At 44.4% G+C, this 15,546-nt stretch overlaps 1 protein-coding gene across 1 annotated transcript in view; it reads left to right on the forward strand.

The window, feature by feature from the left end:
- DTNBP1 (dystrobrevin binding protein 1) overlaps positions 1–15,546 on the forward strand; it is a 2,114,168-nt gene that overhangs the window by 299,013 nt on the left and 1,799,609 nt on the right. The window lies entirely within an intron of this gene.

Genomic DNA, 15,546 nt, shown 5'->3' on the forward strand with positions numbered 1-15,546 from the left:
AATTCCCTGAGTCTGTTGCTAGGCCACCATAATGGAGGGGAATAACTGTAGCTGTTCTCCATTCCACAGGAACAAAGCCTGAAGTTAGGCTTTGATTGAAAAGGGTACTTAATCGTGATGCTTGTTCATATTTTAGCCAGTTTAGAAGACAGACAAATATGCCATCTGGTCCCTTACAGGCTGTTTTTTGCCTTGGACAAGGCTTTAATGACCTGCTCTTCAGATATGTAGGATGGGGGGGGGGGGGGGGGGAGACTGGGGAAGGTTTGTGATTTGTGATAAGTTTGGAGGGATAAGGGAGTGACATTTTCCCTAAACCTATCCGCTAGTAGGTGTGCTTTCTCTTTAGGGTGAGTATGTGAGATACCATTAGTCACTAGTTCTGCACATGCTTGAGTCCCACCTTTTAGGCTACATACATAGCTGTAAAACGCCTTATGATTATCCTTGGCTGTGTTTTCTATGTTTTTGTCAAAGCATCCCTTAGAGGATTTGATATGTTGTCTTATTTGCCTGTTGAGGCTGAGGAGGGTACTTTTCCATTGTTGGGCCTTGCCTTTATTTTCTTAGTAACTTTTTGCATTTATTGTAAAGTTTGTTGAAGCTGGATATCCACCATGGTGGCTTGTTTTTACTTGAGGCTCTGACTTTGATTCTTTCTGGTACAGCCGAGTCTATACACTTTTATGCAAGTGAGTGTAAGCTTCGGTGTAGTTACTGCTTTCAGCTGGAGGTGGGGCTTGGAATGCATTTATACCTTCACCGTAGAGGGTTTACTTTCCCTTGGTGAAGTTTTGTAGTCTGATTTTGCCCTTTGTGAGTTCTGGTGTTAGTGCCAGCTCGAAGGTGACTGATTTGTGGTCAGATTTAACTAATGCGGGTCCAACAGTTGTGGCAGTATATCTGTTTGTCATGTTAGTGAGGACCATTGTTGTTCTTTTTGGGGTATGAACAATTTGTTCCAGGGTATTTGAGTTAACAAAGTCAAGGAACATTTGAGCTAACGAGTTCGGGCTAACATAGGTTTCCCAGTTGATGGTGGGATAATGGAAATCCCGCATAACCAGAGTGATCGGAAATATTTGATTGACTGCAGTTTGGTCAAGTAGGCTTCATGCGCATCATGACCAATGGAGGGGGATCTATAACTGGCTGTGACTTGAATGGGGGTCTTGCCCACAGTAACCTCTACTTAACTCCATGGAGTTGTCCAGTCTAACTAGACAGGAGGTGAATTTGTCTCTAATATAGCTAGAAACACCACCTCCTTTGGTTCTTGCATGCTTGTTTTGCAGTCTGAAGGTGTGGAAGGCATTGTAGCCTTGCAAGGCCGGGGTATTGTCTGAGGCCTTGAACCAGTTTTCTGTGAATGCACAGGCATCTACATCTACCAGTGATAGAAGTGCTTCCAGGGTGTGCAGTTTTTGGTTTAAGCTCCTAGCGGTTAGCAGCATGACCCTTATTTTGTTATGATTGACAAATTTCACTTCAAAAGTTTGTTTTCGGGACCTTGCCTAAAAAGGCACTATGGGGGAGGCAAGAACCTTTGCTTCTTCCTAGCAAAGCATGGCAAAGCAGTAAGGTTTGTTGACCATGGCTTCCCAGGCTGACTGAAACTGGTTCCCTTTGACACCAAAAACTAAGCCAATTATTGAAATCAGTCATTTTTTTATACTGTGGCATCATTCTAGATGAGGGTAGTATGCTGCTCAAGGCTAGGGACATAACTGCCTGGGACACGTACTCAGAGGGCTCAATCATGTCTCTCTTCATATAGTCCAGTGAGGTATGTCTCAGGCTGTTCACTCCAGCACGAACTATGACAGAGTCATAATGGTACTTGTTGTTGAGAAACCTGAGTGCATGCATGATCTGATGGGTCCTTACACTGGACAGACAGCTGACCATGACTTTCTCCTTGTCCGACCTGGTGAGTGGGGCATCTGTGTGTCTCACTATGGAATCTCCAATGACAGGAAAATGTGTTTTTTTGAGTGTTACATCTTATGGGCATGGTAGGTGAGACACTGGTGTTACTGTGTGTCATGGCTGCTGTGGGAACTGTGTTAGTTGTAGCAGTCTTGTGTTTTGGAGATTTCTAGTTTTTCGGTAAATTTTTTGAGTACACCTCCACATATGTTGATTTTTGTGTTTAATACGTACTGTGTGTATGAGTAGTTGTGCTATGTGCATGAGTAGTGGTGGGTGGGTTGACAACCTCTTCAGTGTTACTTTTTCTTGTGTGAAAAAGCATGGATTCAAGATTCTTGGTATAGATACATGTCTCACTCTCTACTAGGGTTATGAATGATTTTCAGAATAATCATGTTTTCTCTTGGCCAACATGGTAGAGTATATCTTCTTTAGTTGTGCCTTCAGATAGTGTTGCTAGGCATGATGATCATGCTAGTACAATGCAAGAGGATTTTCCAGCTCTCCTTGAAAGAATGGGATTGGTTCCATGGAGGCAAAGCCCAGCAAGCAGAGGTAGAATTTGAAGGAAGAACAGATGAGAAAGACAGATTTGGAATGTGGGAGTCACCCAAGAACATGAACAACTTCTAAATAAAGGACTTTCCTTTATTCCAGCTACTGGAAGTGACCGCATGGATATTATTCCATATTTTTGAATATTTGCTAGGAATAGTTCTCTTAAAGTTGTGTTTAAAAATGAGAACTTCTTTTCCTGCATTTAAAAACCCTACTTATCGTGTACCAAATAACCATCCTGTGGTAGATGCATTTTTAAAAATGTGAGCATGAAGTATATGCTTGTTATGGGCAAAAAATGTGTCGAGTTTTTTTCTCCCCATTTTTTAACAGTGAATGAGGCTAATATTTCGAGAGACATTAAATCTAATGATTCTGTAGAAATAAATATGGCAGATAAAGGTTGGAGGGTATTGATTTATAGCTTAAACATTCTATTTAGATAAGGTTTGGGGCATATTGATTACAGGTAAAACATTCTGTATAGATAAAATGTGTTTGCATTTGAGTGATGTGAATACATACAAGAAAGTGCATAAATATGAAGTTAATGCCATTATTTCTAAGGCTAAAACCATATTGTACAATCTGTTTGAGGTTTTAATAACTTCAGAACTATTTGATTAATTTTGTGTATCTACATGTGCCCATTATTTATGAGGTACCTAAAATCCATAAATCTCAAAACAGTTCACCAGTGTGTACCCCATTTGTATCAAGGCTGGAATGGTTAACTAAACCACTTTCTGTTTACTTGGCAAAATAGTTTCGACCCATACTAGAAATATTTCCTAGGATATTTCTCTACATTTTCTAAATAACTTATTTGCGTGGTATGATTATGCTAGCCCTCAAGATATTTGTTACTTTAGACATCCGGTGTTTATTTATAGCTATCGCAAATGTCTATGGACTTGAATATTAATTCAGTTTTATGTAATAGCAGCTATTCGTTTTAGAAAATAATAGCTTGAGTTTTAAGAATGAACTTTTATTTGTTGACAGTAGGGGTTGCCATGGGCACATTTTGTGCCAATAGTTATGTTTTTTTTAGTTTTGGCTGTTTAGGAAGATTTATATTTCTTGCAGGGGAATGATTTTATAGATAATATTGTCTGCTATTGTCGATTTCTGGATGACAATTTTTTTATCTGAAATGGTGGATATGTTGAATATTTTGTGCAATAATTACACACTACCAGTAAGTTTTCTTGAACTTTTCTCTTGTAGTACTCCAGATATTATTCATTTTTAGATGTCATATCATGTGATATAGTTGGTTATATAAATATGAGTATTTTTCAAAAAAGATATAAGAATAATTTACTTTTGTATGCACCCTAGATTTATATATGACAATATAGTAGAGGGACAAATGCTGAGTATCCCATCTCAGTAGTAATGAAAATGAATTGCATAATGTGCATATAGATAAACTTACTAAACTAGGCATAAATCCCTATGTCACAAGATGGGTTCCCAACTGGCTCACTGACAGAACCCACACTGTGAAAGTAGCAGACTCCAAATCCAACTTCAGACCAGTGACAAGTGGAGTACCACAGGGTTCAGTCTTGGGTCGTCTCCTGTTTGGTATCTACTTTTCCAAAGTACAGGCTAACACAGAAGATCTTTGGCTAACAAAGTTCACAGATGACTGTAAACTAGGAGCCATAATCAAAACTTCTAATGATGTGGACATCCTTCAAAAGGGCCTTACTGAGACAGATGACTGGTGTCAAAGCCATGACCTCAAGCTCAATGCCAAAAAGTGCATTGTCATCCCATTTGGTAAAAACTCTGTACCCATGAGCTACGACATTGGTGGTAGTCTACTTAATACCGAAAGTGTGATCAGAGACCCTACGACACAGGTGGACAGTAGTCTCTCCTTTGATAATCACATCTCCACAGTAGTCGGGAAATCCTTCTACTTGGCACACCTCATCACAAAAGGTTTCTCATCCAGGAAAAATGAGGTCATTGTTCCCCTCTACTTGTCACTCATTAGACCCATTATAGAGTACAATGCCCCTTTTGGTATGTACCTCACAAGACATCTACAACAACTGGAAAGGCCGCAGAAATACCTCACAAAGAGGATTACTGGCCTCAAACAGATGCCATACGCAGACTGTCTCAGAAAACTCCACCTTTACTCCGTCACATATCGCCTACTCAGAGGTGATCTCTGCCCAGCATACAAAGCTATGTCAAACCCAGAGCTGTTAGACATGCTGCACTTAAAGAAATCCCAATCCCTCCGAGCTACATGCTCTAGGGACCTAAACCTTGTCACCACTTTAAACAGAACATTCTGGAGGGATAGATTCTTGTCCCAGAGACTTCCTATACTCTGGAACAAACTACCTATCTATATCAAACAAAGCTCCTCATTAGCACTCTTCAAGAAAAATCTTGATGGTTGGATGGGAAATAGGAAATTCACCCCGGGGATCACCTCTGTGGCTCTGCTCGACAGGGGCACAGGAAAATAATTTTCTTGGGTGGTGAAAGCCAGGGTACCTTTTTGGCTAGGCGTATATAGGCCCGAGGGCCAATAGCCTAGTACCTACTTATGAACCTATCCTGTTAGATCTGAAGAATTATTTTTTAGAAGGAATAAATGAAGGGATCCATACAGATGGAGTTATAGAGCATGTTATTGGATTGTGAACATCTAAAGCTAAACCATGTTTGATTTATCCACTCCACATTTTAATAGGCACAGAAATAAGATAGTACACACTAAATTACACTATCATTTTCTTACTCAATGAACATTAATTATGTGTGTGAAGTAATAAAGAGAAACTTGCAGATTATGGCTGATACTTTAGCTATGAAAATATTATTAGGGCATGACCATCTTTTAATTTTAGGAATAAATCAAGTTTATGAAAATATTATTAGGGCATGACCATCTTTTAATTTTAGGAATAAATCAAGTTTAAGGAGACAGCTGTTTCATAGGCATTCAAAATTAACAAGTCATTTAGCTAAAAAAGGAAGTTTTCCCTGCAGAAACTATAGATGTTAAGTTGTCTATCTCGCCTTCATTCTTGCTGGATGGGTGGGTTCGGAGCTGACCTCGGCTCCGACTCGGCCACTCTAAAAGCTCGAGAGTTGGTTCCACCGGCTCGAGGCTCCCCTTATATCCCACAATGCTAGGCGAGAGTTACCTCAGATCTCGTTTGCCGCTACAGCGATCGAGGTGTTGGTTTTCTACCGGTTCTTGGTAAGTGACTTTTCTTGTGAAGTTAGTCTATTAAAACCCCTTTAATTTTAATATTTATACTTATTTCCCTTAGTTTAGAGGAATTCTTATCCCCTTTCTTAAAATTCCTGTTTTTTTCCCACAAGAACTTTAAGTTCTTCCCTTGGGCCTACAGGCCTTTTTCCTTCCCTAGTGGAGTGTGTGTTATATTCTCTTAATTTAAAAAACCTAGTTAGTGGTTTTATTTTAAGTTAAACTAGACAGGGTGTAATTAGTGTGTTTGTGACTGTGTGTGTGATTACACCTTTTGAGATGTCTAAAGAAGCAAAGGTCTCCGGATTCAAGAAGTGTGATGCGTGCTGTCAGAAAATGTCTCTGACAGACGCTCACACTTCTTGTGTCTACTGTCTGGGACCTTTGCACCTGCAGGACTCCTGTGCTGTTTGCCATGGCTTCAGCCCCAGGGTCCTGCAGGAAAGAAAAATAAGTTAATTTTAAGGGGCTTACTCAAGCCAGAGGATTCCCTTTCTGTGTCTACAGGGAAGCCCTCTAAGGCATCTAGGTCTTCGGCTCCGACAACTGAGCCGAGACCTAAGGTTTCTAAACCTCTGCCTACATCGGCTCCGGCTGGAGCCGATGAGTCTCAGTCCACAGTTTCTGTGGTTCCCTCGGCTCCAGCTGGAGCCGAGGTATTAGAAATTCCCGTGTCGGCTCTGACCAGACCTTCGGAGCTGACAACTAGGAAGAGGTCCAGGTCACCATCCCTTGGCTCCGTTCATTCGGCTCCAGGATCTCCCCTGCTGTCTGAACGGAGCCAAAGATCTCACTCCTCTAGGTCATCGAGGCTGTCGGATCATGACCTTCAGAGGGTAGTGAGTCGACTTCTTAAGTCCGAGGCACTGGCCCAGATGCTTCAGAGCCCGACTCATCAGTCGATGCCTGCCCCTGTCCATCAATATATTCCTCCTTGACTCTCTTGAGCTCGGGCCGGTCGTCGGAACAGAGACTGTGATAGCGTCGGAGCCGATACAATTGTCTTCGGCTCCGATTTCTTCCTTGGAAGAATCTCGGCGCCGGACTTCCCTCGTCGGCTCCGAGGGGGTGAGTGGCATCGGACCCTTGTCCGACCCCCCTCTCCTCTCGGTGCTTGCGCTGGTGAGTTCGGCTCCGACATCGACCTCGAGCCATCACTGTCGGTGCCGAGAGAGGTTCTTAGCTTCTCGGAGCGGGGACCTCTGGCTTTGCCTGACAGGGGTGCATTCGAGGTCATGCGGAGTGTGTTAGAGCCTGGCTCTACTCCACAGTCTGCTCCGTCCGCCCCTCCCTCTACGGTGCCTCAGGTCAAGTCGACTCACTCCCTCATCCCGGACCGCAGAGAGCCAGCTCCTCAGGAACCCCATGTGGGGATTTCATCCTCTTCCGAGGCCTCTCCTGATTTGGCAGAAGAGCCCCCTCGGAAGAGGAAGTGTAAGAGGAAACACATTGACTCACCTGAGTCCATCACATCTGACACAGATTTAGATGATTCTGAGGGTTCCCCCCCGTTCCCCTTCTGAAGATGTCTCATTTGCAGACATTCTAGAGATCCTGAAGCAGACGGGCAATTGGCCAGCCCTCAACCCTTCGAGGATGAATCTGTGTATGTTGAGGCGTTTGGCTCTCGCCCTTCCACCTCCTGGGTGTCCCCCTTGACCCCCTCATGCAGGCGGTGGCTGAGAAGGCAGGGGCGGCTCCTGATTCAGTGGACCCCACTCCCAGGAGACCCTCCAAGTTCATAACGGCACCAGCAGACAAACAGTTCTTGACAAAAGGAGTCTCTGTGGATGCTATGGTGGTAGCTGCTGCCACTAAGAAGGAGCTAGCTGATCCTTCAGTACCTGTCCATCCACCTAACAAGGAATCTAGGTCCATGGACAGATGCGGAAGCGGATGTTCTCGTCAGCGACATTTACCATGCGTTAAGCTGAACTACCTATGCCATTTTACTCGTCTTCAAAGGGACTTGATCAAAGAAGCGAGTGAAATGTTAAAGGACCCTACAGCTGCGGGTTTTCAAGATAAGATGAACACGCAGCTGGCTACCCTTAACTCCATAACCAACTCCTCCATGCGCCTTCTTTCTTACGCGGCTGATGGAGCGAGTAGAACCGCAGGGACAGGTGTGGCCTTACGTAGGCATGCCTGGATGCGGCTATGCAATTTGCGGACCCCTTCAAGGCGTCTTTCACTAACTCCCGTTTGATGGATCATCTCTCTTTGGTCCTCAAGTGAAAGAAACCTTGACTAGGTGCGAAACTGATGGCAAGACCCTTTCTGCCGTCGAGTCCGTTTTCTACTCCTTCTAGGCCTTACCCCAAAGGCCAGAAAGGTGGAAAGATGTGGTTCCGTAAACAATCTCAAGGGACTTAGCCTGGCGACAGAGTCGTTTCCGCCAGAGGCAGAGGCGGGAATAACAATGGTAGACGTCGCCCTAGGGGCAGGGGTCCAGAACCAGGGCAATCGGGAAGCCTTCTCTGACAAGCCCTTTCAGCATCCCTGAGGTGTTGCCCGACTGCCCACCTTCGGAGGCAGTCGGGGGAAGATTGTCACTGTACCCAGAAGCCTGGCTATCCCTGACTCAAGACAAATGGGTACAGTCCATCATTTCGAAGGCTATTCTATCCCCTTTCTTCGCATTCCAAACCAATCAACAAAATCCCTTCCAGATGTTCCACCGCTCAAAGGGATCTAGCGGTTTTGGAAATTTCAAAACTGCTTGCAAAAAGAGCAATTCAGCCAGTTCCAGCAGACCAGCAAGGATCCGGAATCTACTCAAGGTTCTTTTTAGTTCCAAAGAAAACAGGGGACTGGAGACCAATTTTGGATCTCAGTATCTTGAACAGATCAGTCAAGAAAACAAGATTTCGGATGGTCACGCTGCAATCCATCCTTCCCCTTTTGGGCAAAGGAAACTGGATGTGCTCTATAGACCTTCAGGATGCGTACTATCACATAAAAATGAACAGCCGCTCCAGAAGATTCCTCCGCTTCAGGCTGGGAACCAGTCATTTTCAGTTCAGGGCCCTGCCCTTTGGTCTCACCACTGCCGGGTGTTTACCAAATGCATGGCAGTGGTAGCTTCTCACCTGAGTCGACAAGGATTCCAGGTGTTTCCATATTTGGACGACTGGCTCCTCACAGCTCCCACCAAGCATCTCCTTCTGATGGCCAGGGATTACACTTTTCGCATTTGTCAAAAGTTAGGCATTTCAATAAATTGCGAAAAGTCTGTTTTGTCGCCTTGTCGTGCTATTACTTTCATAGGGACAAATCTAGACACAGTAGACATGTCTGCGAGACTAACACATCAGAGAATAACAGACATTCACAAACTGGTCTCACTCCTTTTCAACAACAACAGAATCAAAGCCAGGTTAGTTCTGAAAATGTTGGGAATTATGGCGTGACCATACCTCTGCTTCCATTAGCCAGATTCCACATGCGGATCCTTCAATGGATGCTCTTTACTCAATGGTCATACCAGCAACTTCCAATGTCTCACACCATTATGATCACGCAGTGCAAAAATCATCTCATGTAGTGGATGTCTTCCCTCAGCTCTTGTTGGGAAGACCCTTTGTTCCACCCCTCCGGTTGCTACTCTGACAACGGATGCCTCCCTGATCGGGTGGGGGCATTATCAGGGCAGGACGGTCCAGGGCACATGGCAACAAACGAATGCCACTTGCACATAAATGTTCTGGAGATGAGAGCAGTGCTTTTAGCGTTGCAAGCCCTTCAAGACTCTCTTCCCTTGGGAGCGATTGCAATCCAGACAGACAATATGTCTGTAGTGTGGTACATCAACAAACAAGGCGGAACCAGGTCATACCCCTGTGTCGAGAAGCACTCAGATTGTGGCAATGGGCGATTTCTTCTCAGCGGTTTCTGATAGCAACGCACATCCCGGAAGTCCAATCAAATTGCGGACAAGTTGAGCAGAGCTATCCTCATGCCTCACGAGTGGTCTCTGAAAGACTCTGTTGTGAGAGAAATTTTCCTCAAGTGGGGTCAGCCTTGCTGCGATCTTTTGCTACTCCCCAAAACAGCAAGTGCAGAGAATATTTCACTCTATTCCCTTTACCAGGCCAACCCAGCAGAGACGCTCTAGTCCAAGTTTGGCCCCGGGGACTTCTGTATGCATTTCCTCCTTCCCACTAATCTCTCAAGTGATACAGAAAGCTATCGCTCAGAAGGCCTCATTGATCCTCATTGCTCCTTACTGGCCTCGACAGGTGTGGTTCCCCTTTCTACATCAATTTCTGTTGGAGCGACCGTGGCATCTGGACCTAGTTCCAGATCTTTTGATCCATCAGTCGGGTCAGTTTCATCGCTCCCTCCCCTCTGAACCTCACTGCTTGGTTCCTCCAGTTCCAACCTTAGCCAGGCTTCCTCAATTATCTCACTCCGTTCGAGATATTTTGATAGCTTCCCATAAATCTTCCACTCGGAAGATTTATTTGAGTAAGTGGAAACGCTTCACATATTGGGCTCAAGGAAGGGACATAGATCCTTTCACTGCTTCCATCCAAATAGTCCTTGAATTTCTAGCTGAACTCTTCCATGCAGGTTCATCTCCTCTACTCTTAAAGTTCAATTGGCAGCTATTTCTAACTTTCATGTGGGTATTTCTGAATCTGCCTTAATGTCCCACAAGCTTTGCAAAGCCTTTTTGAAAGGAGTTTTTCTTCTCAGACCTCCTATAAGAAATCCTCCTTCTCCTTGGGACCTAAATTTAGTTCTTGCTTCTTTGATTCTTCCCCCTTTCGAACCTGCAGTCTCCTGTTCTTTAAAATTGCTATCATGGAAGACTCTTTCTGGTAGCTATTACTTCAGCTAGGAGAGTTTCAGAGCTTCAAGCACTCAGCTGTCGACCTCCTTATCTATTGTTTCATAAGGACAGAGTATCCTTACGAACTAACCCGTCCTTTTTGCCTAAGGTGGTCTCGACGTCAAATCTAAATCAAAGCATTGACCTCCCTGTCTTTTTTCCAGAATATTCCAATAGGTCTGAACAAAAATTACACTGCCTGGATGTTCATCGTCAATTGAGGTACTACTTGGATAGAACAAAACAATTCAGAAAATCTGATCAGCTGTTTGTCTCCTATGCGGAAAGCAGAAAGGGACTTTCAGTTTCAAAGGTATCATTATCCAGATGGCTAACATCTTTGATTTCCCTTGTATATGAAATTAGACACCAAAACTGCCTAATAAACCTAAGGCCCATTCCACCAGAGCTTTGGCTACTTCTTTAGCCTTCCAAGACAGACTGCCTATTGACACCATTTGTGCAGCGGCTACTTGGGCTACTCCTCACACTTTCATTTCTCATTATAAGTTGGATTTAGCTTCTAGGCATAGAGCTAACTTTGGTTCCACTGTTCTCAGGAGTCTGTTCCGTTAGGCCACCGGGACAAGGTGCTAGGGGCGGTCCCATCCAGCAAGAATGAAGGCGAGATAGACAACTTAACATATAGAAGTTATGTTCTTACCATAACATTCCATGTTAGTTGTCTTCTCGCCTTCTTCTTCCACCCTCCTCCCCCTGGCCTGGACAGACCTAGAGGAGTTGTGATTGTGACCTCTCTTTCTACCACCTCTTTCTTAGGCATATGCTGTTGTGCATATTTCCTGGATCAGGATGTAGGTCACCCTTCTTTCTTCCTGTTGTTAGAGGTGGACTCTGTTTAGAGTTATTCTGTTACTATTTTAAGCTGGGGTTAGCTTACAAACGAGATCTGAGGTAACTCTCGCCTAGCATTGTGGGATATAAGGGGAGCCTCGAGCCGGTGGAACCAACTCTCGAGCTTTTAGAGTGGCCGAGTCGGAGCCGAGGTCGGCTCCGAACCCACCCATCCAGCAAGAAGAAGGCGAGAAGAAGACAACTAACATGGAACGTTATGGTAAGAACATAACTTCTATTTATTGTAATTACATCATGCAAAAGAATATATGTTCATCTGACTATAAACGCGAAATACTTTTTTTCTTATACAGATAGTAATACACAGGAATTAGAGTGTACTGGAATTAGTGTTTACTGCATACACAGGGTTTTATGTGGGTAAAATTAATTGATATTTTAAAGATAGATGTATTATATTTGTGACATTACGAAATGTTAATACTAATAATACACTTGCTAGGCATGTTGTTCAAGAGGGTGATATACATAATTTTAAGTTTATAGCACTTCAGGTGATATGTACAAATATTAGATGTTGTGATATTGAATGTTATGGAGAGTTATGCGTATGACTGGATTACTAGGCTAAATGCACTCATGAAACCTGTATGCTGTGGCCTTAAGCTTGTTTTGAATAGAAGGAGGTTGAGCAATTAATTAGAGGTTTTAATTGCTTTCAAATAGATTAATTGTAAGTATATAAATAAATGGTTTGGTTTTACTGTATAGTTATACATCTTGATACAATGGTTTAATATAAGTAAACGAGCTTGTATTGAAGATTAGAATTCCCATTTTTCTGATTTTGCATTGTTCCTGTTTTTGGTTTACATAAAATTTCTGCTTATGAAACTTTCTGGCCGTTGTAAGTTTCTGCAGTTTTACTTTCACATGCAATACTTTATCCATAGGTTCATAGGTAGGTACTAGGCTATCGGCCCTGGGGCCTATACAAGCCCAGCCAAAAAGGTACCCTAGCTTTTGCCACCCAAGAAAATTATTTTCCTGTGCCACTGTCGAGCAGAGCCAAAGAGGTGATCCCCGGGGTGAATTTCCTATTTCCCATCCAATCATCAAGATTTTTCTTGAAGAGTGCTAATGAGGAGCTTTGTTTGATATAGATATGTAGTTTATTCCAGAGTATGGGAAGTCTCTGGGACAGGAATCTATCCCTCTGGCATGTTCTGTTTATTGTGGTGACAAGGTTTAGGTCCCTAGAGCGTGTAGCTCGGAGGGATTGGGATTTCTTTAAGTGGAGCATGTCCAACAGCTCTGGGTTTGACATAGCTTTATATGTTAGGCAGAGATCACCTCTGAGTAGGCGATATGCGACGGAGTAAAGCTGGAGTTTTTTGAGATGGTCTGCATCTGTTTGAGGCCGGTAATCCTCTTTGTGAGGTATTTCTGTGGCCTTTCCAGTTGTTGTAGATGTCTTGTGAGGTACATACCAAAAGGGGCGTTGTATTCCATAATGGGTCTAATGAGTGATGAGTAGAGGGGAACAATGACCTCTTTTTTTCTGGATGAGAAACCTTTTGTGATGAGGTGTGCCACGTAGAAGGATTTCCTGACTACTGTGGCGATGTGATTATCAAAGGAGAGCCTACTGTCCACCTGTGTCCCAAGGTCTCTTATCACACTTTCGGTGTTAAGTATACTACCGCCTATGTTGTAGTTCATGGGTACAGAGTTTTTACCAAAGGGGATGGCAATGCACTTTTTTGCATTGAGCTTGAGGCCATGGCTTTGACACCAGGCATCTGTCTCAGTGAGGCCCTTTTGTAGGATGTCCACATCGTTAGGAGTTTCGATTATGGCTCCTAGTTTGCAGTCATCTGCGAACTTCGTTAGCCAAAGACCTTCTGTGTTAGCTTGTACTTCAGAGAAGTAGATACCAAACAGGAGAGGACCTAGGACTGAACCCTGTGGTACACCACTTGTCACTGGTCTGAAGTTGGATTTGGAGTCTGCTACTTTCACAGTGTGGGTTCTGTCAGTGAGCCAGTTGACAACCCATCTTGTAACATAGGGATTTATACGTAGTTTAGTGAGTTTATCTATAATTCCAGAGTGGGGGATGGTGTCAAAAGCCTTGACAAGATTTAGATAGGCTGTGTGAACCACCTTACCCTTGTCTACGGCTTTGGTGACTGCTTCAAAGAAGTCTATCAGGTTTAGGAGACATGATCTGCCTTTTACAAACCCAAACTGGGTGGGATCCAGAGTTTGGAGATTACTGATGTCTTTGTTTACAAGTTCCATGATGATGCATTCCATGGCCTTGCAGACCAGGTTCGTCAGGCTAATGGAGCAGTAGTTCCTGGGGTCTGTGGTGGCTCCCACCTTGTGGAGTGGGATAACCGTTGCTGTGCGCCATTCAGCAGACACAAAGCCAGAGGTGAGGCTATGATTGAACATGGTACTTAGGTGGGGTGCCAGTTCGTTCTGTAGTTCGTGTAGAACGCAGCCTGGGATTTTGTCTGGTCCCATGGATGCTGTGATGTCCTTCATGGATGCATCTGCAGTCATAACAACTGGGTTGTCCTGTCGTCAGGCAGCCCTTCGGTCGGCCGGATTCCAAAGTCTGGGTCCGGCTTCGGCTGATGTCGCACTTCACCCGACGTCATCTCTGCTGGTCTTCGGGTATAAAGGCATCAGCCAACGCCATTTTCCTCAGTCTTTCTTGCCGCGTGGCGCCCGAAGCAGAAGCTGTTCGCAAGTGCCGGTCGGTCAGATCCAGAGATTACTACTACCGAATACTACTTCGAAGACTTCTAAAAGCTAAGTACCCCGTTGGGGACTCTTTCTTGCCTCAGCCGATGTCAGAAAAAGTCAATAAATGTTTAACTTGTGGGAAACAAATACCTCATAAAGATTTCCACTCTTACTGTCTGCCTTGCTTAGGCCCAGGCCACGACGTAGCAGCCTGTTCGGCCTGCGCTTCCTTCAACCGACGAACGCTAAGGCGTCGGTCGGAGTTTGCTGAACAGTTTTTCGGCTCAGACTTTGCGTACATTATGCCGTCGGATCCTCCGACTACCCAAATTATTAAAAACCGCAAGGAAAAAGACCGACACTCGCGGTCTGCGGTTTCGGCCGAAACCACGGTTAAGCAAGCCGCGAGTGTCTCGGTTTCGGCCGAAACCGAGAAAACTGGTCAATCTTCAGCCGAATCCATGGCTACTACTGAGGCTTCTGCTACCTTACCTGAATCGGCCTCAGAAATTTTGCCTACAACTATGGTTTCTACTGATTTATCAGACACCATCGCTTTGGATGTCTCTACCCCAGCACGTGGTGCTGCTAGACCCCCTGCAGCCATGTCTATCAAGGCCTTTGCCAGGGCTAAAGCAGCCAAATCTGCTAAGTCAGTGCCTGTTAAACCTCCCTCACACAGGCCCACTTCTAGTTCACAAATGCTTACTCTGGCAGAAGATTTAATATCCTTAATTAGGGGATCCCAATCTCACCCAGACAGGGCCTCTCAGCCCCAGAAAGAGACCTAGGACAGAGCCCCCGAGCCAGTGTCCTCTGATGATTCTGGATGACTCCGACATTACAGAACAGCCAGAGGATCCTTTTTCTACTTATGAAGACTCCGATGCTGAAGAATCCATTCCAGCTGCCTCTCCACCAGAGGAATTTTCCTTTGGGGAAACCTTGCATGCCATGAGAGAACAATTTCAATGGCAGGGACAAGATTTCTCAGACTCAAGAAAAGGCTTAGGACTTTTCTGCACTTACCACAACATAGGCCCTTAGCTATACCTCCTGTTTTGCCTGTTGTGGATGATGCATTTAATGATGTCTGCACTGCTCCTGATTCTTTACCTCCAGCCCCTGCCAAACCTGATAGATATTACAGGGTACCTGACACTCATCACCACCTATACAAGGCCCCACTGGCAGACCCCGAAACTATTTCCCAGGGGCCTAAGGCAGTAGCCTCGACCACAGCAAAAACCCTATCCCTTCAGAAAGGGAATCCAGGTCCTTAGACAGATGGGGGAAAAAAGTTTACACCTCTGCTACTCTCTCAGCTAGAGCTTTAAACTGTCAATTTCACATGATCCAATACCAAGAGTTTATGCTTGATCAGTTAACTAAAAAA

The sequence above is a fragment of the Protopterus annectens genome, chromosome 3.part0 (assembly GCF_019279795.1).
Source record: "Protopterus annectens isolate FY-2018-M chromosome 3.part0, PAN1.0, whole genome shotgun sequence".
Classification (NCBI taxonomy): Eukaryota; Metazoa; Chordata; order Ceratodontiformes; family Protopteridae; genus Protopterus; species Protopterus annectens.